Source organism: Myotis myotis, unplaced genomic scaffold (assembly GCF_014108235.1).
Source record: "Myotis myotis isolate mMyoMyo1 unplaced genomic scaffold, mMyoMyo1.p scaffold_m19_p_14, whole genome shotgun sequence".
NCBI lineage: Eukaryota > Metazoa > Chordata > Mammalia > Chiroptera > Vespertilionidae > Myotis > Myotis myotis.
This window is the reverse complement of record NW_023416318.1, coordinates 39491825-39516772: the sequence shown is the minus strand read 5'-3', so window position 1 is coordinate 39516772 and position 24948 is coordinate 39491825. Positions and strand designations below refer to the sequence as shown.

The 24948-nt window shown below is 41.4% G+C and overlaps 1 protein-coding gene across 7 annotated transcripts in view; it reads left to right on the top strand.

The window, feature by feature from the left end:
• RASGRP3 (RAS guanyl releasing protein 3) overlaps positions 1–24948 on the top strand; it is a 107375-nt gene that overhangs the window by 40445 nt on the left and 41982 nt on the right. Inside the window, exon 1 of one of the 7 annotated variants that reach the window (XM_036334884.1) lies at positions 17752–17772. The exons of the other annotated variants lie outside the window; for them this stretch is intronic. The gene's annotated coding sequence lies outside the window, so the exon portion shown is untranslated. Of the gene's footprint in view, positions 1–17751; positions 17773–24948 lie in introns of those variants that run through there. 7 annotated transcript variants of the gene reach the window in all.

Here is a 24948-nt window from a genome sequence, read left to right as displayed (position 1 = left end):
ACGTGCCATTTCTTCTGGAAACCACTGTTGAACAGTAAGTAGTGGTGACCCTAATACACTCTATTGCTGCATCGGCATCAGGGCAAAAATGAGATGTAAAATGACTAGTCCTTCAGAATAAGGTTCACAAAAAGCTACTCTGAGTGGTTCACAACACAAGTTGACAGCACTCTTGGGTGCCCAAGAGCATCAAATGTTGGCAGGCAGGAAGGCAGATATTTAACCAGCAGAAAAGTACTCAAAGGAATTAGGGCGACATTGTTTATCTGAGCTGGAAAAAGGATCATTAGGTCCTTAGTCAGGGAATGGTTCATCCTGGGACGTCTCCCTCTGGGACTTGGAGAGCTCATTTCTCTCTTCAAAAACTGAAGAAGGAGAACTGCAGGCATCAGAAGCAGATGGATTAGATAAACTCCTCTGCCAACCTGGTGATGATGTGTCTCTTCTTTACGTTATTCTCTTTCATCTTCCCCTTCCTACTGTAATTACATAGACTCTCTCTTGCCGGGGTCCAACCCCAGCAGGTCCAGGGGTTCCCAAAGGAGTAGACGGAGTCGGCGAAGAAGGAAGGACACGGAGACAGTGTTCAGTTGATCAGCAGCCTAGCCAGGATCTCCAGCCAGGATCTCCAGCCAAGTTCTGGTCTGGATCTCCAGAGAGGTTCTGCTGTTTATTGTCTTGTTACATCCGTATTTATATCAGTTGATTTTAATCCTGTCAATTTCTATTACAAAGGTTGGGGCGTTTCTTATCTCCATTCCAGGGAGTAAAGATTATGTAGCTTAAGCATGATTGTTTGTAGTGATTAACTACCCGCCTGGTACTTAGTTAAGGAGTTTCATCCCCTCCCTGACTTCAGGGAAAAATTCCTACCTGGGGAAACAACCTTTCTAGGAGAGGCATCCCCTCCCTGACTTCAGGGAAAAATTCCTACCTGGGGAAACAACCTTTCTTGGAGAGGTGACCTTGGTTAAAACACACAGCGCTAAGGGGAGCAAACATATTAAGAACAGTATGCTATATATGCCAGGTCCCTTGAAACATATGCTGTGCAGATGTTTCTTTCCTGCAGCGACTGTGTCAAGCAGCAAGGATGGACCGGCTTCCGGCACTCTCTGCCTTTGCAACCGTTCTCATCTTCTTTCCTTATTTTTGTTACATCTGGTACCATCCTTTCATTTTTATTATGTCCTCTTCCTCCTGAGTCTTTAACTTCTTCACTCTATGAGATAATCCCCATTAGTGTCCAGGTATGTTCCAGCAACTCTCATCTTATAAAAGTATCCCTTGATCCCCACATCCTCTACCAACTGCTCTTTACTTCAATCCTACACAAACTCATTAAACTTATATTCTGCTCACGATGTCTTTGTTTCTTTGCCTCCATTTTGTTCTATGTACTCTTCAACTCACCCCAGCCTGGCTTCTGCCCACCGCTCCATTGAACTGCTCTTGTCAAGATTACCTGTGATCTCCTTGCAGCAAAAAGTTTAAAAGCAGGTAGCTTTTCATCCTTCTCTTATTTGACCTCTTTGTAGCATTCAATGCAGTTCATGATTTCATCTCCCATGAGTATGTGCTGTTGGCCTTAAGTTTTCCTTCTACATCTCTGACTACTACTCAAAATGCTTTGCTGCTTCATCTCTCTCTGACCTCTAGATGTTGGAATTTCCAAGGCTTAAGGTGGGTCCCCTTCTCCTTTATCTTTATACTTTCCCCCCCCAAGCTATCTGAACCATTCCTATGGCTTTCCATGCTATTCACATGGAGATAACTCCCGATTTTATTTTATTTTATTTTTTTATTTTATTTTTTTTGATAACTCCCGATTTTAAATTATATCTCAGATCTTTTCTTGGAGCTCCCTATTTGAATAAATAACCACGTCTTGAGACCTGTACACAGGAGTTTCACAGGAATCTCAACCTTCACACATCTTAAGCACAATTCTAGATTTCTTTTGTATAACCAACCCACCATCCTGCCAATATTCTCTAACTCAGTAAATGGCATTATGATCCAGCCAGTTTTCAAGCTTGTAATTCCCTTACATCTTTCACTAATCTCCAAGTTTCAACTCTTGGCTTAAATATCACCTCTTCAAAGAGACCTTTCCTACCACTAACCTAAAATAATCTCTCTTGTCATTCTCTGTCCTAGAATCCTGTGTGGGTTTTCCTTCATAGCTCTTGTAATAATTTGTAATTATACGTTGATTTGTCTGTCTACGTATTTAATGCTGGGTTTTCTTCACTAAGCTGGATACTCTCCTGGACAGGGACCAGGTCTGTTTCATTCACCACTGGATACCCGGGCCCTGGCATAATGTTTGGACAGTAGAAGTGTGTGCTCAGTCAATATTTGTTGAGTCAATAAAGGACTATTTTGATACTGAGCCTAAAAAAGACACTTTTCCCCCCAGCCAAGATCAGAATTGGGTCCTTTTGTTAGAATCGTGACTTTAATTAGATTAAAAGTTAACATTTAAACATCCCATGGAAAAACACAAAGAAAAAAAGATCATATTTAATATATGCTTATCAGTTGATTAACCAATTGAAAAATATACTAAATTTCTTTGTATTCCAAGTTGTTCATTGGTAACATAGAAATAATACTATTAACTGTCTTTTATAGAATTATTTAATAAGATGAAGTTAGACAATTGCTCTCTAATCTTCTCTGAAGAAAAACATTTAAGACATACAAAGCCTCGTTCCAGATGGTGCAGAGCTTACATGTACAATCAAGTTCCTTAGTCTGGGGAGTGCACTGCACCAGTGTCTGAACTCTAGTGGTTTGTGAGCCAGCAAAATGTCAGTCATCTTCAATGTCATAAGCCCTATTTGAAGAACACCATATGACGGTGTTTTTGTGAGGTGGATAGAATTATATAATTGTTTATGCAGCCCCGGAGCCCACCTCTCTGCTGCCCCGCCTCATGGGAAGTGCCGTAGGAAGCTGGTGCACCACGCAGGAAAGTGGTCCCGGCTGACGGTGTCTGGCCAAGGTACTGAAGGGTAATAGGTGAACGAAATGGCAAAGGAAGCAACTTCAAGGGGAGGAGTAAAGGGTAGCACCTTTAGGTCTTGACAAGGTCATATTTACCTCACAAAAGGAAAACCCATGTTTTTAAAGTGAATGTTCAGGTTGGGGGTGCTCATGGGCTCTTGGGAGGGGGTAAAGTTTTTAGTATCTCAAATTTTGTGACTCAGAAAAGCTGACGGTGGGAAATAGGGGATGGTGTGGTTTTTTTTCCCCTCTCCTTTTGCATTGGGCAAGTCCATATTTTTTAAGGTATAAAAAATGATGGTAGAGCCAAAACCGGTTTGGCTCGGTGGATAGAGCGTCGGCCTGCGGACTGAAGGGTCCCGGGTTCGATTCCGGTCAGGGGCATGTACCTTGGTTGCGGGCACATCCCCAGTGGGGAGTGTGCAGGAGGCAGCTGATCGATGTTTCTCTCTCATCGATGTTTCTAACTCTCTATCTCTCGCCTTTCCTCTCTGTGAAAACTCAATAAAATATATTAAAAAAAAAAATGATGGTAGAATCTCAGGAAATGCTGATTTCCCTTTGTCTTCTTTTGAAATTTTCTGGGGCAACCAGTCTTTATGCACTTGAGTAGTGCTTTCAGACCTTCTGCACTTAAGGGCTCCTTGAGTTTCTCTCAAGCATTGAATAAGAGGTACCCTCCTGAAGACGATAATCCCATTTTGTAAAGTAGAGAAATCTCTCCCTGACTGGAGCACCGAAGCCCTAAGCAAACCACTGGGAACGTGGGAAGTATTTGCTCTTTAAAATCCTACTAACCCACTCCTTATCCCTCTTAAAAAGCTGTTGCTCTCTGATGTAGGTGGAATTGGAAGACAATGGGAGCTTAATTCCTAACCTGTTCAGTCCCAAACCTGGGAGACCAGGGCAGAGGCTCAGAGCCCATTGGTGCTGAAGGAGTGGGTTTAGATTGGGGAAAGGGAGCATGCGAGGTCTTTTCTGGAAGACTTAGAAAGAACAGCCAAAGTTTGAGTGGCCGGAGTTAACTAACAAAATATGTAAGGTTCCATGTGACAGGAGAAGATGAGCAGACAGGGTTCAGGCCCAAACGTCAGAGGCAAAGAGCCCACTGTTTGGGCTCAGAGCCATTGTGAGTTCCAAGGCTTCACCTGCTTGAGTTCACCTTCACCAACACGTCTTTGCCCATCTCAAGGTACCTAGCACTGCTTCCGATGCCCAGCAAGCAGGAATTTTAGCTGCTTACTAAAACCTCCAATGTCATTTTAGACCAGGGGTCCTCAAACTTTTTAAACAGGGGGCCAGTTCACTGTCCCTCAGACCGTTGGAGGGTCAGACTATAGTTTAAAAAAAAAACTATGAACAAATTCCTAGGCACACAGTGGCGGCAAAAACACCCGGCGGGCCAGATAAATGTTTTCAGCAGGCCGCATGTGGCCCGCGGGCTGTAGTTTGAGGACCCCTGTTTTAGACCTTCGAAAACAAAAGCTATTTTAACAAAGGGAGATGATTAGGTTGGAATCATTTTTGCAAAGTCAAAGAGGCAAATTTTCTTGAAATCAGACTGGAGAGCAGAAATTCCATGACTGACAGCAATCTCGCAGGAGATCTAAATGGCAGAAGAACCGCTTCCTGTCCGAAAACTCACACTTTTTAAAAAGAATCTTTATTGTTGAGATTATTACAGACTAGAGGCCTGATGCATGAAGATTCTTGCAAGAATGGGCCTTCCTTCCCCTGGCTGCTGGCACCGCCTTCGCTCCTGCCCAGAGCCGCCTTTCCACCTACCCACGCTGCCCAGATTCCTGGAGCGGCTGGGGCAGTGCAGAATGCTCTGCCCCCAGCCGCTCAGTGCCTGTGTATGCAAATTAATCCACCATCTTGGTTGGATTAATTTGTATACTCACTCCTGATTGGTTGGTGGGTGTTGTGAAGGTACGGTCAATTTGTATCTTTCTCTTTTATTAGTGTAGATGTCCCTCTTTTCCCCCCCATAGCTTCCCTCCACCCGGTTCCCACCCCACCCCAGGCCCTTGCCACCATATTGTCTGTGTCCATAGGTAATGCATACATGCATATAAGATCTTTGTCTAACCTCTTCCCGCACACCCCCAAACCACTTCCCTCTGAGAATCATCAGTCTGTTCCATTTCCATGCCCCTGATTCTATTCCACTCATCAGTTTATTCTGTTCATCCGATTTTTTATTCATTTGATTTTTAGATTCACTTGTTGATAGATATGTATTTGTTGTCACTTTGTTGTTCATAATTTTTTATCTTTACCTTTTTCTTCTTTTTCCTCTTAAAGAATACCCTTCAGCATTTCATATAATACTTGTTTGGTGGTAATGAACTCCTTTAGCTTTTTCTTTTCTGTGAAGCTCTTTATCTGACCTTCAATTCTAAATGATAGCTCTGCTGGGTGGAGTAATCTTGGTTGTAGGTTCTTGCTATTCATCACTTTGAATATTTCTTGCCACTCCCTTCTGGCCTGCATACTTTCTGTTGAGAAATCAGCTGACACTCGTAGGGCACTCCCTTGTAGGTAAGTAACTGTTTTCCTCTTGCTGCTTTTAAGATTCTCTCTTTGTCTTTTGCCCTTGGCGTTTTAATTATGGTGTGTCTTGGTGTGGTCCTCTTTGGAATCCTCTTGTTTGGGGATCTCTGTGCTTCCTGGACTTGTAAGTCTATTTCTTTCACCAGGTAGGGGAAGTTTTCTGTCATTATTTCTTCAAATAGGTTTTTAATATCTTGCTCTCTCTCTTCTTCTGGCATCCCCATAATTCAGATTTGGTACGCTTGAAGTTGTCCCAGAGGCTCCTTACACTATCTTCATATTTTTGGATTCATTTTTCTTTTTGCTCTTCTGGTTGGGTGTTTTTTGCTTCCTTTTGTTTCAATCATTGACTTGATTCTTAGGATCCTCTAGTCTACTGTTGAATCCCTGTATATTATTCTTTATTTCAGTCAGTGTATGCTTAATTTCTGACTGGTTCTTTTCCATTTTATTTTATTTTATTTTATTTTTTGGCATTCTCACTAAGATCCTTGAAGGTCTCATTAAGTTCCTCGGAGGTTTCTAGAAGATTCATGAGTAACCTTATAACTGTGGTTTTGAACTCTATATCCAGTAGTTTGCTTTCTTCCATTTCTTTCATTTGTGACATGTTTCTTTGTTTCCACATTTGGGCTGCTTCCCTGTGTTTGTTTCTATGTATTGGGTAGCTGCTAAGTCTCCCTGAGTTGATAGAGTGGCCTTTGTCATAGGTATCCTATAGGGTCCAGTGGCTCAGCCTCCCCAATCACCTGAGGTGGACACTTGTGGTACACCCTTTTGTGGGATGTGTGCACAGTCTTGTTGTAGTTGAGCCTTGATTGCTGTTGTTGACACTGTGTGGAATTGACCTGCAGGCCAATTGGCTGTGGGGACCAGCTGCGACTACAATGGGAGAGCTGCTGTGCAGGAGACACCCTTATGGAGCAGGACTTACTTCAATGGAGCTTTGGTGCTCACTGAGTCTGCCCCTTGAATGTGTCGCTTATGGATGTGAAGAGTTGTAATCTGATATGGTCTCACCCTGACCACTGGGTACACTGGTTCTTAGGTCTCCAGGGAGGTGCAAAGTCAGCCACTGCCTGGGACCACCCAGCAGGAGCTACAGAGAGATCTGTAGATTCCTCCTCTTTGTATGGGGTTCGGAAGTGTCCATGTAAGGCCCAACTGTGAAGCAAGGCAGGCTGGTGCTGGTACCAGGTTTTTTTCTTTTATGGCCTTTTATTGCTAGGTTTGCAGCTCCCTGACCCTGCTGCAGCATGTTTAACAGAGCTTTTGCCTGAGAGAGGACAGCCCATTCATATGCAAAAGCCACTGCACACAGCTTAGGTGAGGTTGTAAATTGGATGAGGCAGGGTCTTAGGGAATCACCAGGGCAGAGCAAACAGAAATGGCTGCCAGTCAGCCCTGCACCAGGGAGGTCCCAGCACAGGAACAATGATCTCTGCCAGCACGTTCATCAGGAGAAAGCTGCTCCCGAGTTCCTGCCCCAATGCCAGACAGTCCAGTTTCTGTACGTGTCTTGGTCCCCCTGAGCCTCGCCCGGAACTGGAGCTCAGAGCAAATGGGAGCTTGTAAATTCAGTCTGCGGTGCCAGCCTTTTAAGAGGAGCAGCTGGGTCTCCAGCAGCCTGTGTGTCAGTCAGCCCCAATCTGCACTGGTTTTTACAGCCCATAGTTCTTACTGCCCATAGGGACTTCTTTCCCCAGCTCTGGAACCCTGGACTGGGGGTCTGGTGAGGGGCTGGGACCCCTCGCTCCTCCAGGAGGCCTCCGCAGAGGCAATCTCCCTCCCGATTAAAAAAGTGGTACATGTGGGTGCCAGACCAGCCCGTTCCACGCTTCCGCACCTCCTACCAGTCTCAGTGTGCTATCTTCATTACCTCTCTAGTTGTAGTACTTCCACTCAGCCAGCTTTCCCGTGGTTTTGGATGATAGTAGTTCTGTATTTTAGTTGTAATTTTGATGTGGTTGTGGGAGGCAGCAAGTACAGGCGTTTACCTATGCCACCATCTAGGTTCCGTCCCGAAAACTCACACTTTTTAAAGCAGATACATTAGTTTGAAACCAGCCTTCTGACACTTTATGGCCCAGGGACCTCAGTGTGAGTCTGGAAGCCCATGGTGATGGAATACTTCTCTTTCTTCCATTAGCTCACTGTTTAAACTTGGGCAAATTATGTTATGTTTTTGGCCATGGTGCTCTTCTTTATAAAATGAGGTAAGCTGGTAAATGAAATGTCCCCTTGGAAAGGGGGCTTCTCCCCTGTACCACAATCTCTTTATCTGGTAGAACTACAGAGTTTCTCTGAAGAGACAAAAAACAACACACTATCAGAAGACTTGAATGAGTGAGCTGATGAAGCCAGGTGTTTAGAGACCAATCCTTGCAAATGTCCTGCCCAGTAAGAAACCCTCCCCTGGTTTCTGGTTTCTCCTTTTGGCATAATAAACAACAACAAAGGAAGAATACCAGCTCAACTTATAGAGTCACTAATTATCCAAGTGGCCCATTATCTAAGAGCTGGAAACTATCCTGGAAAGTCCACAGTGATGACTACCTGTGATTTACTCGAGTGTGACGTGGAAGAGTAAGCTATTACTAAATTTTAGTCAACAAATCCAAAGCAGCAGAGAGAGGAAGTGGGAGAGAGTGAAACTAGATACGGTAGTGTAGAAACTGAAAATGTATTTGCCTCCAAGCATGAGTAGGTACATATTTTTTTTAATAGATTGCCCAGTGTACACTCTGTCTTAATCTTTCCAGAATGTACAAATTAAAGTCTTGTGAGGGTATTGGCACCATGTCCTGTGCTCTTTGGGAATCATTAGTGAACACCTATTTTACAAGAATTTTTCTGTAAAAGAAAATCAGCCCTAACCGATTTGGCTCAGTGGATAGAGCATCGGCCTGTGGACTCAAGGGTCCCAGGTTCGATTCCGGTCAAGGGCATGTACCTTGGTTTCGGGCACATCCCCAGTGGGGAGTGTGCAGGAGGCAGCTGATGGATGTTTCTCTCTCATCAATGTTTCTAACTCTCTATCCCTCTCCCTTCCTCTCTGTAAAAAATCAATACAATATATTTTTAAAAAAGAAAAAGAAAAACACAGCCCTAACTGGTTTGGCTCAGTGGATAGAGCATTGGCCTGTGGACCAAAGGGTCCTGGGTTCAATTCCAGTGAAGGGCATATACCTTGATTGCAGGTTCCTCCCCAGCCTGGGCCCCGGTCAGGGAGCATGGAGGAGGCAACCAATTGATGTGTTTCTCTCACATCGATGTTTTTCTCTGTCTTTCCCTCTCTCTTCCACTCTCCCTAAAAATCAATGGAAAAATATCCTCGGGTGAGGATTAACAAAGAAAAAGAAAAAAACACACACAAAAATCAGGGGAAATTGAAAAACTTGGAGGTAACCTAGACATTTGAATCATATTATAAATGGAAATAAGTAGTAATGTGTTAGCCTAACCAATGATTGACAAATGCTACAGAAATCCCCAAACTTACTTTCTTGTTTGGGCAAGAGTTGAAGTTTGTGTTGCAATTCGAACCTACTGTTTCAATGAATATATGCCAGAAGGCATAGTAGCTGTCTTGGGATTCTTCCTTATCCAGCTCGCCAACAGTAACATTCTGAAGATTGGCGCATTGAAGAGTCCTCCTTAGCTTTTGCTTAGCATCTGTGATGTCAGCAAGCAGCCTGATAAGACTGAGGTTGGGGCTCACAGGTGCAGATGTCTGCAGGGCCAACAAGACACCATAACGAGTGAAGTGGATTAGGGACAAAAAGAGTTCTCTATCTGGGACAAGTAATATTTCACTTTCCTCTTAAATCTACTAAAAAAGAAAAGGCACATAGTGGGATGATAAATGGCAATGACACTTGGTCTCAGTTTGGGGGACAATAGCGGGTAGTGGGGACTTTGGGGAACAGGGAAGTAGTTGCTCCTACGCTTCAGCTGCTTCACTGGGATGCAGCCATAGAACATGCAGATTTGATTTTTCTGCAAGAATCTAGAAAACTGAATTTTTAATGTGAAAGACTAGGTTTAATACTTTATTCAAAGCATTTTTGCAACTACTTTAAAATTTTTGAAACTCTGTGAGAGCCAATCCTGTGTAAGCCTAACAAAAAATTACACCCATAGGCTTGTTCCTTGTCCAAGAGGTCACCATTTTATAACCTGTGGATGTTGAGTAAGAAAGAACTTGTCAACTTGCTCCATCTTCAGTTTGGAGAAAAAAAACGAAGACTTGTGGTTTATTATTTGTATGTCTTTAAATAGGCTTTCTCAGATAGAGAGAAAAATGTAAAAAGCAAAGGGCACTTGAGAACAGTACTTATAATGATTAAATCACCACTGACTGTCCTTTTATACTTAATTGCTGTAGCATCAGAGCCAGAGTTCTTGGGTTATTGTGAAAAGCATGATTTTGTATTAGGACACACATCCATATCTATGTGAGCTATTGCTGATTTCAGACATATGCTGTCTGTACAGTCATCTTGCTGTGAACATGATCCTCAATAAAAGAACTCACTGGGACAAGAACAGACATTAGACCAGTGGAACAGAACAGAGAACCCAGAGATCGACCCAACCCATTATGCTCAATTAATATTTGACAAAGGAGGCAAGAGCATACAATGGAGTCAAGACAGCCTCTTCAATAAAGGGTGTTGGGAAAATTGGATGGATACTTGCAAAAAAGTAAAATAAAATTAGACCACCAAATTACACCATACACAAAAATAATTCAAAGTGGATAAAGGACTTAAACGTAAGACAGGAAACCATAAAAATCTTAGAAGACTCCATAGGTAGCAAAATAGCAGACATATGTCATAGCAATATCTTTTCCGATATAGCTCCTAGGGCAATAGAGACTAAGGAGAAAATAAACAAATGGGACTACATCAAAATAAAAAGCTTCTGCACAGCAAAAGAAACAATCAACAAAACAACAAGAAAGCCCACTGCATGGGAGAACATATTTGCCAATGTTATCTCTGATAAGGGTTTAATCTCCAAAATTTACAGGGCACTCATACAACTTAACAAAAGGAGGATAAACAATCCCATCAAAAAATGGGCAAAGGACCTAAATAGACACTTTTTGAAAGAGGACATACAAAAGGCCAAGAGACCTTGAAAACATGCTCAAAGTCGCTAATCATCAGAGAGATGCAAATCAAAACAACAATGAGGTACCATCTCACACCTGTCAGAATGGCTATCATCAACAAATCAACAAACAAGTGCTGGCGAGGATGCGGAGAAGAAGGAATCCTCATGCACTGCTGGTGGGAATGCAGACTGGTGCAGCCACTATGGAAAACAGTGTGTCGCTTCCTCAAAAAATTAAAAATGGAACTCCCATTTGACCCAGTAATCCCACTTCTAGGAATGTATCCCAAGAAATCAGAAACACCAATCAGAAAGGATATATGCATCCCTATGTTCATAGCAGCACAATTTACCATGGCTAAGATTTGGAAACAGCCTAAGTGCCCATTAGCAGATGAGTAGATTAGAAAACTATGGTACATATGCACAATGGAATACTACGCTGCAGTAAAAAAGAAGGAATTCTTACCATTTGCAACAGCATGGATGGAACTGGAGAGCATTATGCTAAGCAAAATAAGCCAGTTAGAGAAAGATAAATATCACATGATCTCACTCATTTGTGGAATATAATGAACAATATCGCCTAATAAACAATAATAGAACCAGAGACATAGAAGCATTGAACAGACTGTGAAACCTATGAGGGAAGTTGGGGGTGAGGGGGTAAGAGATCAACCAAAGGACTTGTATGCATGTATATGAGCAAATCCAATGGACACAGACAATAGGAGGGTGAGGGCTTGTGCTTGGGGGTGGGGGTGATGGGGGAGAGGTCAGTGGAGGGGAAAAGGAGATTCATGTAATACTTTAAACTATAAAGAATTTAAAATGTAAAAAAAACCAAACACTCACTGGAATGATTCAGATTGCTCCATATTATAGCAAAGAGGGAGCTTTGGATACATCTAGATGACATAAGGTTCTCTAGTTTTTATAAAATAGATGTTTGGCACTTTGTAAACAACACATTACCAAAGTAAAAACTCCCATATTTCACAGCAAAATTAGAGGCCTGACCAGGTAGCTCAGTTAGAGCATCATCCCCATAGGTCAAGATTGCGGGTTCGATCCCCAGGTCAGGGCATGTGCAAGAATCAACCAATGAATGCATAGATAAGTGGAACAACCGATGGATGTTTGTCTCCCCCCCCCCCCCTCCCTCTCCCTTTCACTCCCTCTCTAAAAATAAAAGCAAAATTAAATTTTGGAAAATAAACTGTAATACCTGGAAAACAAAAACACTCCGACAAAACCTGGAATCCCTTCACATTGTTTTAGATGCATGAAAGCAACCCATTTTGGGTCTTGAGCATTCCTTGATTTTTAGTCTAGAGATACTACTTCAGATAGGTCAGTACTTTTTCCCAGTCACTGCTGTTTTTATGGTGTCTTTTTGCCTTTATCTCTCAAACCAAGTATTCATGACTACTATATTACTTTGCAGCACTTAGTGAGAGGTTTAAACATTTCCATTTGTATTTTTGTTTTAAAAATACAATAAATAATTTGTGTTGCATTTAGCAGTGAAGGAAGTATCTTTTTACCTAAAAGTGTGGTGAATACATTCAGGCTTTGTGTGAATCATAGTCCAAGAGTGCTAAGGTAATTAAGTAAACAAATGCATGCTCTGTTTCCTGGACCAGAAATTAGAAGTATGTTGGAAAGGAGTCACTGAAGATGAGCTATTGTGGTGAGAGAAAGATTGGCAAGGGCTTAAAACTGTGTGAACATGCCGATTTGTGAAATCCCCACAAATTACCACAGAAGCCGAGGAGGTTCTTGTTCTAATTTTAGTGCCCAGCTTGGTTTCACTTACTATTTCAACCTTTCAACATCCTTATTGTGACTGGTAGATCCAGCAGCAAAACTTTTCTTGGAAATGTTTTTCTGTACTATCCACTGTCAAGAATTGTTTTCAGGGATATTAGTCACCTGACATGCATTTATTTCCATTCTGCAGAAGAATGCATGCCATTGTCAAGACTTAGATACCACTCATGACTCATTGGTACACATGAGATACCACTTACATTTCTATATGTATCTACTGGAATCTCCTGCCTCCTCTGTGGGGGCATGTACTAGTATGTGTCTTTGTATCCCCTTAAGTACTTGTGATAAAAAAATAGATGGACACTGATCAATAAAAATATAGTTGAGTAGATTGAGTTGTATGTGTAGAGAACTCTCGTTTTATCCTCCTAAAATAATGAATACTACAGAGTATGAAGCTGAGTACAGAATCTTTATTTAAGAAATCATAGAATGAACACATAGTAGAAATGGGATTTAAGCTAGTTCTCATTTTCTAGCTCAAATTTTCAGTCTGTGCTGCCTTCCCCCTCTTTTTCTTTTCTCTCTCTCCCTCCCCCTTTCTCTCCCTCTCCAGCTCTCCCTTCCTTCCTCCCTCCCTTCCTTTTGAACATGGATATATGTAGATAAAATATATGTGGCTTGTGAGTTTGAGAGAGATGACATAAAAAGAAATTATTTCATCCCTTAGGTAGAGGGCACTGCTGGGTCGCTTACCAGAAATATAATAATAGTAGCTAATACTTCTTGAGGATATACTGTGTGCCAGCTAATGAGCACTTTACCTGTGTTAACTCATTTAATTCTCATAACAACCCTACAGCATAGATTCTATTATGCTACTATTGAGATAAAGATGTCGAGACACAGATTAAATAACTTGCCACACAGCTATAAAGTGCAAGAGTCTACTTGGATCCCAGTGGTCTGGCTCTAGAGTCCAAGTGCTTGACATTAAGCTGCACTCAGAAGAGAACCCGTTAAATGAGACGCACGTGTGAAGCCTGCACCGAGCCATAGAAAGGGCTACATTGGACTGTGCCACTTGGACCTTCACAGAAGCTTTCAGTTGTGATGCTTAGAACATGGCAGTTCCTCCTCTTTCCCTCTCTCAGTGTTTGGTGAGTGAAAGAAGGACACATGTGTACTTGTATTCCTTTAAGACTCCATCCTCCTGTTAGCACTGCTGCTTTCCCACACCGCCCTGCCCTTTTCAGAGTCATTTTCCCTGCATGCGGTGTGCTTCTTCCTTTCCCGGCTCAGTGCAGCCCCACTCATGCTTCGAGACGCATCTCAGTTCTGTGAGTCAGAAGTCGATTTTACTTCTCTCATGACTCTTTCATAATGCCCTTTACCCCAATTCTGCTCATGCGTGTCCCCTCTGTCGATCCTACGGCTTCCGAGATCATAATCTGTGTCTGCCATGGTGGTAAGCAGTGTCTGGCACAGAAGAAAAAAAGCGTTTACTCAATAGTCACAGTGGTTCTCAACCTCCTGGCCCTTTAAATACAGTTCCTCATGTTGTAACCCAACCATAAAATTGTTTTCGTTGCTACTTCTTAACTGTAATGTTGCTACTGTTATGAATCGTAATGTAAATATCTGATATGCAGGATGGTCTTAGGCGACCCCTGTGAAAGGGTCGTTCGACCGCCAAAGGGGTCACGACCCACAGGTTGAGAACCTGCTGCAATAGAAGATAAAGTGACTGGGGAAAGTATTCACTGTATTTTTATTTTCTTTACCATAAATCTGTAATACTAAAAATTTTGGAGCGTGTCTTGAAATTCCATTATGGGCATGTTCATATAAACAGAGAAAAATTCATTCACTAATCAAATGAAAAAATTCAAGAATAAGATCAGAGAAGAAAATTGGAGAAGGAACAAATTTGAAGTTTGAAGGCCATGTTGGAAGAATGAGGTGGCAGGGAAAGATACCCATATAAAGGTATCAGACACACTTCTATATTTGGGGCTAGAAAGACAAAAGACATGGTCTGGTTCTCAAGAAACCACTGGGGAGGCAGAACCACTTTGTAATACAAACCATACAATTACTAAAGGGGGTCAGTATGTCCAGTGTCGGTATGTCCTGCCTGGATGAGGTGGGAGGGAGGAGGAGAATTCAAGTGGGTATCTGAGGATATGAGTATGGGATTGCCAAGCAGACATATTGGGGGAGGGGGTAAACTTTGCAAAGAAGCAGTATGTGCAAAGCATGATGCCTTGGTTCAGGCTGCTATCAAAAATACCATAGACTGGGAGTCTTCAACCACAAACCATCTTCATTCCTTAATTATCTTCCAAAGGCTCCTTCTTCAAATACCATAGCAGTAGGGATTGGGATTTTAATATAGGAGTTTTGGGGGGACACAAACATTCACTCTGTATCACATGGGCACTATGAGAAAGTTCATTTTACAACAATAACGTGGTGGAGTGAAGCGAAGGTGAATAAAGACGTGTTAGGGTATGAATGGCACAGACAGTGAAGGCCATTCCTGAAAGACTTTGCCATCCGAGGACCTTAGAGTTAGATAAGAGACAATAGGGTTGAAAATGGGAATCATGTGAACGATCTGATAATTTGGAAAGTTTGGTTTGGCACTGATAGACAGTAGAGATTAACAGGAGGGGAGCGTTAATCTGAAGCCTTATGCGTAAGCATTGCAGAGGACCCGGGAAAGGTAATGACAGCTGTTCTGAACCCAGGAGCGGCAGTGGAGAGGAAGAGGAGTAGAGGCATAGGAGAAGCATTTGGGAGGTAGATGATCAGACTTGCATAGGGAGAGATGGTTAAAGAAGGTGCTAGGAAATCTAGGGTGAGTCCCAAGTTTCTGGCATAGAATATTGGGGGGGGGGCAGGTTGAGGAATCAAGGAAGCAAGTACAGGAAGTATAGCAGTTCAGAGAAGTGAAATGGACATATTTTTAAACAGATAACATGTTTTAAGCAGATATAATTTATATACCATACCTTTTTAAAGTGTACAGTTCAGGATTTTTAGTATATTCACAAGGTTATACAACCACCTTCAAATTCCAGAACATTTTTATCACCCCCAAAAGAAACCCTGAACTCTGCAGCCACTCCTATACCCTAATTCTCTCGGCCCCTGGAAACTACTAATTTACTTTCTGTCTCTATAGATTTTATTGTGAACATTTTATGTAAATGGAATCCTGCAATATATGATATAGCCTTTTGTGTCTGGCTTCTTTCACTGAGCATAATGGCTTCAAAGTTTATCCATGTTGTAGTCTGTGTCAATATTTGATTCTTTTTTATGGTTGAATAATATTCCATTATATAGATTCTGCCTGGTGCATGGATTTGCCCTCTCACAATCTGGGACTTCTTGGGGATGTTGGAGAGCCGGGTTTTGGCCAGATCCCCGCAGGCCATGCTTCTAGTATGCATATAAGATCTTTGGTTAATCTCTTCTCGGCCTCTTCCCACTTCCCTCTGAGATTCATCAGTCTGTTCCATGTGTCCATGCCTGTGGTTTCCGCTCCTGCATTGAGTGTCTGCCCCCTGATGGTCAGTGTGCATCATAGCTACTGGACAGTCGGCCGGTTGGTTGGTCGGCCAATTAGCTGGTCACTTAGGCTTTTATATAGAGAGATACCTCATCTTGTTTATGCATTCATCACTTCATGGACATTTGGGTTGTCTCCGCTTTGGGGCTATTGTGAATAATACCGCTGTGAACATTTGTGTACGTGCTTTTGTGTGAACATAAGTTTTCAATTTTCTTGGATACCTACCTAGGAGTGAATTTGCTGGATCATATGGTAACACTGCATTTAAGTTTTTGAGGAACTGCCAAGCCATTTTTCAAAGTGGTTGTATCATTTTGCATTGCCATTAGCATCATGATGGTGCGATATGAAAACTTACCCAGAAGTTAAGCAAAAGTTGCCCAAAGTCACACACTAGTAGTAGCAGAGCCAGGACGTCATCCCAAGTCTGCCTATCTCCAGACCCCACTCTGTCCTCAACAGTACCCCATGCAGCGGGCCTCAGTTTGGCTTAGAGTCACCCACATAGAGGTGGTAGTTGAAGTGGTTGGTGGTTGGTGGTTGTGGATGAGTGTGCTGTAGAGAGTGAGGTGAGAGGCAAAAGCCAGGCACGGGAACCTGCAAACCCCCAGCAAACAGTCTGCAACATGAGACCAAGAAACTGCAACCAGAGGCATTGGAGGAAAGCCAGGGAAGAGATGTTGCCAGGAAAACCATCCAAGGATAACATTTTAGCAAGAGTGTGGTCAAGAGCGACACATGGCTGCTGCGCGTTGGCATGACTTCCACCAGAGTGGTTTTGGTGAAGTGTGGGGTGCGGTGGGGTGGGGAGTGAAGGAAGAATTGGACAGACCTTGATTCTAGTGATCTGAAGAGGATGGAATGAGCCGGCAAACTTCATTGGCTGTGAAGGATGGGGAGATAGGAGAGATGGCCAGCAGAGAGCTGGTGTTTTTGTGTTTGGCCAGAAAAGACACCTCATGTTCACTTAAATTGCTAACAATCTAGTTCCAATTAGTGAATTCCTCCCTTCTTTTATAACTACCAACACAAGCCATATTCTCAGTCCTTTTCCTCCTCCAATTCTTTAGGAAAAGCTACCTTCTTCTCCCTCTATCTTCCTTTCTTCTCCTTTGTCTCGATCCACTAATGAGTAAAAAATGCCCATTGGATTCGTGTTTCTAGGAGTTTCAGAATTTCTAAAGGCTAATTTGTCATATAGGGAACAAGTACTGTCAACATCTAAACTTCTTGAGGATTCCCAAAGTTCTTTTCAGCATTTCTGAGAGCCCCACAGAGCTCCTTGCCCTCTCTATGCAAATCTGTTGTTAATCCATTTATATTGTTCTAATTGGGAAATATAATCAGGGGTGGCAAAAGTTGGCTTGCAGTTGCGAGTACGTGAAACACAGTTTGTTCTTGTATTATTATTTATTAATTATTGTGTTATTTTCCATACAAACAACTGTAGACCTACTTTTGCCCCACCCTGTATTCTAAATTCTGAATAACCACTCTACAAATATAGTTTGCAACATTTTATAATTTTAGGACTTCCTTTTATTCCTTGTGCTTTATGCTCATAAATCCTTTTACAAATGATTTTCTTTTGTTCTAATGAGGAAGGCAGAGTAACATTATTTCTCTCATGTTAGAAACGATGAAAGGGAACCTCAGAGAAGTTAAATGGGACCTAAGATACTACTGAGATTTTCTACTCCCTTATGTTTTCTCTTTTGTTGGTAAGTACGATGTATTCTGTTTAGAATTAGGGTGAAATTAATGTCTTAGATGGAAGGAAGAGAAATGACACCACCTTTTGAGATTTATTTTCCTTTTTGAGAAAGAAAGAAGCATTTGCTGTCGGGGAAACATCTGAAATAAAAGAGAATAACCAAGTCACTAAGTGGAGCCTTCTAATCATGGGCTGGAAGTTGTGTAAATATAAGGGAGAGTACAGAAATAATCTTTAAAACATTTTTTTTGTTCCTATACTTTACTTTTTTAAATCATCACCGGAGGATATTTTTCCACGGATTTTTTAGAGAGTGGAAGAGAGAGGGAAAGACAGAGAAATATCTATGTGAGAGGAACACATCGATTGGATGCCTCCTGCACGTGACCTGACCTGGGCCTGGCCCGGCAGTGAAGAGCCTACAACCTGCAACCGAGGTACTTGCCCTTGACTGGAATAGAACCCGGACCCTTCAGTCCGCAGGCCCACACTCTATCCACTGAGCCAAACCTTTCTGGGCCCTGTACTTTACTTTTGATAGGTTCCAATAAAAAGTCTAACTTCAAATTCCCGCTTCAGAAGTAATTTATAACTGAAACTGTACCACATCGTAAGAGTCCTGAAGACATTTAAAATGTTTTCACTTAGATGGTGCCATAAAAGGGAAATTAATATTATATGTTCAAGTAGCTTTGTGTACAAAAATTAGCTTAAAATACTTTAAGATATTTAGCTTTTGCCCGGTCAGTATTGCTCAGTGGTTGAGTGTTGAACTATTAACTCAGGAGATCACGGTTCGATTCCCGGGTTAGGGCACATGCGTGGGTTGTGGACTTGAACCCCAGAAGGGGGCGTGCAGAAGGCCGCCAATTGATGATTCTGTCTCATTGATGTTTCTTTCTCTATCTCCCTTTCCCTTCCTCTCTGAAATCAATAAAAATATATTTTTTTAAAAAGAAAGAAATTCAGCTTTTAAAGCTTATCACTATCAATAGTGAAGTGCTCATTTCATCAGCACTTCTTCTAAGTATTACCTTCTGTGTGTTCTTATTCTTTTCTTCTTGTGAGAATAAGTTTTTTGGTAGCAGTTTGGTGACATCTATTTCATGCTCAATTCTGGAGTCATGCTCTAATAATTCCGGCCACTGCTCTGGCTGACAGCACTGAGTTTAGCTGGCATTTCCATTTGTTTGTGATCCATAAAACTTAATACTCCCAGGTGTCTTCTCTTTCCGGAAGCCTCCCTAAATCTCTTTGGTTGAATTCTGTCCCATTTCTGCGCTCTCATGACACCCAGGCATGTGTCTCTGACCCTGGACTTAACAGACTCGCTGTTTTTTAATAACCAGTTTGAAATCTGTCGCCCATATGGTGAGGTGGGCCCTTTACATCTCAGCCCATACACGGTGCTTAACATTTAACTGATATTCAGTAATCGCTGGCCTTTCCCCAAATAATACTTTTCTCTGAGAGCTTGGAGATACTTTTGAAAACGATCTTTCATTGTCAGTGCTTCTTGCAGCATTCCTACATAGCTACTTAGAACTCAGGATTTTAAATCCTTCCCTGGTATTTTTGGAGACAGGCAGCTTCCACCCCTAGCATGCAGCAATGGTAGATTAGAAAGAGATTTTGTACTTTAGGCTGTGCCTTCTGTTGACATTCTCTTGCTTCTTAGGGGCTTTCGCTGTATAGTCCTCATTCCCTTGGAGCCTCTTTGTGTAGATTCTATCCTCTGAGATTGTCATCTGGCCCCAGTGGGAGGATGCCTAAGAGTTTTATTTACTTATGACAGTTACTGAAAATGATCTCTTGTTCATGGTGGGCACATAAAGCATGAGCATGTTTGTGCTGGTACCAAGTACTGAACGGATGTCAATAACCAATTCAGAATTCATCTCATAAGGCCTCCTTGCATTTTTTTGGTAACAGTTAAAGTAACATGGTTTAACTGCATTTTATTTATTGCTGGATTTCTGGGGCAGAGCCTGGAAACCCAGGGTTCTTTGGGTAAAGTGCTCAGCACAGCGACTGGCACAGGAGCACTCATAAAGATCTCCTCCTCCATCATCATCATCATCATCATCATCATCATCATCATCATCATCATCTACTTCTGAGCTGAAGTAGTTTGGGGCTTTATTTTGGGGTGTTATTTACAATTTGAACACTGAAGTTGCCATAGTCTGTCATAATCTTCCATGAGGTTGAATTTGTCCATCTGGAAACCACCTGATTGCAAATGTCTAATATGTATATACTTCGGTTCTCTTCCATGTTGAGATCCAGCCAGATTCTAGGAAAATACTTCCTTGGTAGGACTTTGGAATTCCATGGTAGTTATTACTAGAGCTCTTCAAGACTGTCAGAATCACTGTAAATATGTTAGTTTGGTTGCCAATGTTAAATCCCAGTAACCAAGAAAAAATAAATAAAATGCAGCCTAATTTTGGTACTTAATTGTTAACCAAAAAATGCAAGGAGGTCTTGTGAGCTGGTTATTTTCTGTTCAGTATTTGGTACCAGTGAATCCCTGAATTGCCAAGATTGCTGTAATAATGCTGGTTATTCATTTGCGTACAATAGGGCCTGTGATTGAATGCTTAAAAGCCAAGCACAGGCATTAGTAAAAATTTCTTCTGGATGATGCCTAGAAATTGATCTAATAAGCAAGCCTTACTAATGATAAAATGTGTGTGGATGGTGGAAAAAGCTTAAACTTTAAAATCAGATGGACCTGACTTTGCAAATGAGTAACACGATATGAACAAGTAATTTAACTTCTGTAGGCCTCAATTTGCTCATCCCTGAAATGAACAGAATAATACCTAGTTTTCTGGGTGTTATAAGATTTTAACATAATAAAGGTAATTTTTCTAACATGATGTCTATCATATTACATGCCACCAGCAAGTAGTATTTGTAGAGACTATTATTTCTTCATTTTCTAAAATCTAGAATAACATGGATTATTAATGCTTCATTGATTTAGTAAATGCTCTTTGCAGGGGGAAAAAAATTTAAAAACCAAGGAAAACCTCATTTCACAAACCTTTCCAAGACAAAAATGAAAAAAAAAATTACTTTTAGAGTTAAGAAATATAGTATTATCCAGGGCTACCACATATTGTAATTGTTAACTAAATTTGGGGGATATTGCTCCACTATCCAGGAATAATAGCTTATTCTCTGAGTCATCATTTCAAGCTGTTTACAGCATTTTAATTTTACTGTAACCATTTGGCTCACTTCCCAAGTTCATACTATTCCATTTGGTTTGTGATAGAAACAACTTTGACAGTGATGATAATGAGACTGTGACAGAACATGCTGAGAAAAGTAACTTATTAAAGAACATTAGATAGCCCTAGCCGGTTTGCTCAGTGGATAGAGCATCACCCTACAGATCAAAGCGTCCCAGGTTCAATTTCAGTCAAGGGCACGTACCTTGGTTGCAGGCTCCAGCCCGGCCTGGGCCCTGGTCGGGGTGTGCAGGAGGCAACCAACTGATGGGTTTCTCTCACACTGATGTTTTTCTCTGTCTTTCCCTCTCTCTTCCACTCTCTTTAAAAATCAATGGAAAAATATATTTGGGTGAGGTTTAAAAAATTTTTAAAAAGGACATAAAATAGAGAAATAGAGAGAACTAGAGATGACATTGAAAGAAATGAGAGGGGAAATTAAAATTGAAACAAGATCAGTGCAGAAACAAGCAAAGAATACCAAATGTGGAGAGTACATAGGAGAAAAAACAGTATGTATTTTGTGATTTATGACCTTTTTCAAGACAACAGATGAGGACTTTAGAGAGGGTGAGTTGTAGGGCAGAGACACAAAACCTGGCTGGGAAGGTGGAGATCAAGGAATGGTGGCTGAGGTTGTAGTTGCCAGAATGAAATGCTCTGGATCAAGTCAACGGGTGGGAGGTAAATGATTTCTTTATTTTTTCACTTCCAGTAGTGTCTGTCTTTCTCTTCACCATTTCAAGCAAAGCTAGGTGAAGTGGGAGCAGGGACCCAGGCCCTTCTGAGGAAATCACCTAACGAATGCCAGCCATACTTCAGCTCTGAGCTTCTTCCTTATGGAAACCATGTGTTCATACTTATGGAAACTAGACTATAACAGCAAAAACTCTGGATTGCCTGCCCCATACAGAAGAATTAATTATCCAAGAAAAGTTACCTTAAATAATTTCAGAAACCTGACACACGTAAAAGATGTCACCCAAGGAACAAGGAACACTAAACTTCCCTTCAAACAGACTCCAGAGGAAGAGTCATTAGCCTTCTACTCTGGATGGGAATAATCCCAATACTTCTGGCTTCTTTGTCCCGCTCTTCACAATATCTTTTGTATTTTTTCTCCTCTTGGTAAACTTCAGACCTGTCTCCATCAGACCTTCTACCACATGACCTTATCTCCTCCTTTTTAGAGTAAATTTAAAAAGTTTCTGCTTAGGCGGAAACTTGCTTGACTTTCTGCTGTCAGGAGGACAAATCTTATATCTTTACCCATTTTTCTCTTTCCTGTTGTTACATTAAAAGAGGTGACCCTCTGCTTTATCTCAGATAAATCCTACCACCTGTGTATGGGTTCATCACCCTTGTCCTCTCAGGGGCCTTGTTAAAAGATTAAATTATCTTTCTTCTGTCCCTTAAATTTCCCTTTCCACTGATTCTTTGCACTTACACATACTCAGGTGTGTCAACTCAGAAGTCTGTAACAGGTATGCAGATGCTAACTCAACATTACCCCTTGTATGTCTTAGACATCTCTAATTCAAGGTGTTCAAGAGTGAACTCATCATTCGCCTCCCATGAACTTCCCACTCCTTCTCCCTTCCCTCAATTTAGCAATTTTGGTTGGGTTATGAAATGACTTCATAACCCAACCAAATGTCTAGCTAGAAATCTGGAAAGCATCCTTGATTTCCTCCTTTCTTATCATTCCACCATAGCAAACAAATCAACAAATCTTGTTGGGTCTATCTTCAAAATATATTCAATAACCAGCCATGCATCTCTGTCTCCATTGCCACAGTCTGGTTTAGATAACCATCATCTCTTGCCTGAAAGGCTATAATTGACTACTAGTTGGTTTCCCATCATTAGTGTAGGTCTTTACTAATCTCTTCTTTATACTGCAGCTAGAGGGAATCTTTAAAAAATCCGAATATGATCATGTGCTCTCCTCACCTTTAAAACAATGATAAAGTCCAGACTCCTTCATATAGCTTACAATTCTGTTCATGAGCTACTTGTATTGACTATTTAGTCTCATATCTCACCACTTCAGCCAATACTTCAGCCAATCAAAATGTCTTTCAACTTTTCTTAATTGGCATCTCCCCACCCATTCTTGCCTTGCGGGAACTATGATTCCTAGACTAAATTAGTGGGCAAACCCTTCATAAGATACGTTATTATAATTACTTGTTTAATTCTTTGCTAAAGTATAAAGGCATGCATTGTGTCTGTCTTGCTCACCAATTTAGCTTTCTCCCTGTTCACCCCCAACTTCTGCCAGCCACTATAGTGCCTTACTTAGTAATTGGTGTCTAATAGATTCACAGTAAGTATTTGTCAAATGATTTATCTTTCAGAGTTTTGTTATTTCTCTTACTGAACTCAATAGTCTTGATTCTCCTATGGAGTCTCAGAAAATATAATCACAAAACTTTTTAAATCTCAGGTCTGTGGTTAGAAAGGGAGATTAAGCTTGAATGTTGCCAGAATAACAAATGCTATGACACCTTAGTCATTAATCCTTAAGGCTTAAAGGTTTGTAATATTTACTACCCACTTTCACAAAGGATTTAGGCATTTAGAGAAACACCTTGTCTCCATATGAAGGTTATATGAATGTTAACATATATATATGGCCATTTATGTATAAAAATATTTATGTATATCTGCCATTGGGAGGAAAAGAGTTTTCAGGGGTTTGGGGGAGTTGTTTGTTTTCTTGGAATAGAAATAATGCTTTAGACAAGATAATCTTTGGAAGTTCTAATACGGCCAACATCACTTCAAAACCATTTGTTGAATGCTTATTAGATATAATATGTCACCTGATAAATTCTGCAAGCACAGAGCCAGGAGGAACCTTTGCTGTCATTTTGGCATGCTTCCTAGACACTGTCTGGGAATTTAGTCTATAGCATCTCTGACAATCATTACCTTACTTTGGCAGGAGAACTTTCAGGAATGGAATTCCATTGCTGATGAGCCCACCTGCCCCACTACTGGATGTTCTAGTGTCACGATATTTATTCTTCTATTTCCCTTTCCCTTCTCTAACCTACCATCTCTCTTCCTGTCACTTTGACACATAAATCCTCTACTGTAACTAAATCCTCAACTTAAAAGCCTCCAAATACTAGAAAGGAAGAGGTAGTGCGGATGAGCACACAGTGTTTTGCAGGCCACATGGTAGGTACATTTTATGCTACCCCACTAACTCCTTAAGCAATCTAATACACTAAGCAGCGTTAATAGCATTATACGCAGAGGTAATTAAAACTTTCACTATTTAGTTAACTTTATGTCGAAATTCAATTTTTTAGACCTCTAAACATTCTGAGTAAAGAGCCGGAGGTGCTAATTCACCCTGGCCAGCGTGCTCAATTGGCCCACACACAAAATGGTCTCGGGTTCGATTTCCGGTCAAAGGCATGTACCTCTGTTGCAAGTTCCATCACCAGCCCCAGATGGGGCACATGCAGGAGGCAACCAATCAATGCATCTCTCTCACATCCATGTTTCTCTCTCTATCCTCTCCCTACCTAATCCCCGCCATGCTCTCTAAAAAATCAATGGGAAAATATCCTCGGGTGAGGGTTAACAAAAAATAAATTTAAAAAGAACCTGGGTGCTAATTTCTCTCTGTTAATAGATAGCTGCATGGAATGGGCTCCTCTTCACTATTTCTAAAATTGGGAGCACACTCCTTGTTGTCCTAGGCAACATCACAAGGGATTTTTTGAAGAAAGTGTCTTCACCAGTCATGTTAATGAAAGTCTTTTTACTGCACAAACACATCATGGCTTCTGGAAATCACACCCAACAGAACTCTGTTGCCCTTTTGAAGTGAGAACTTCTTTATTAGAAACTAGAGGCCTGGAGCACAGATATGTGCATGGGTGGGGTCCCTCAGCCTGGCCTGCACACCTTCTCGCAATCCA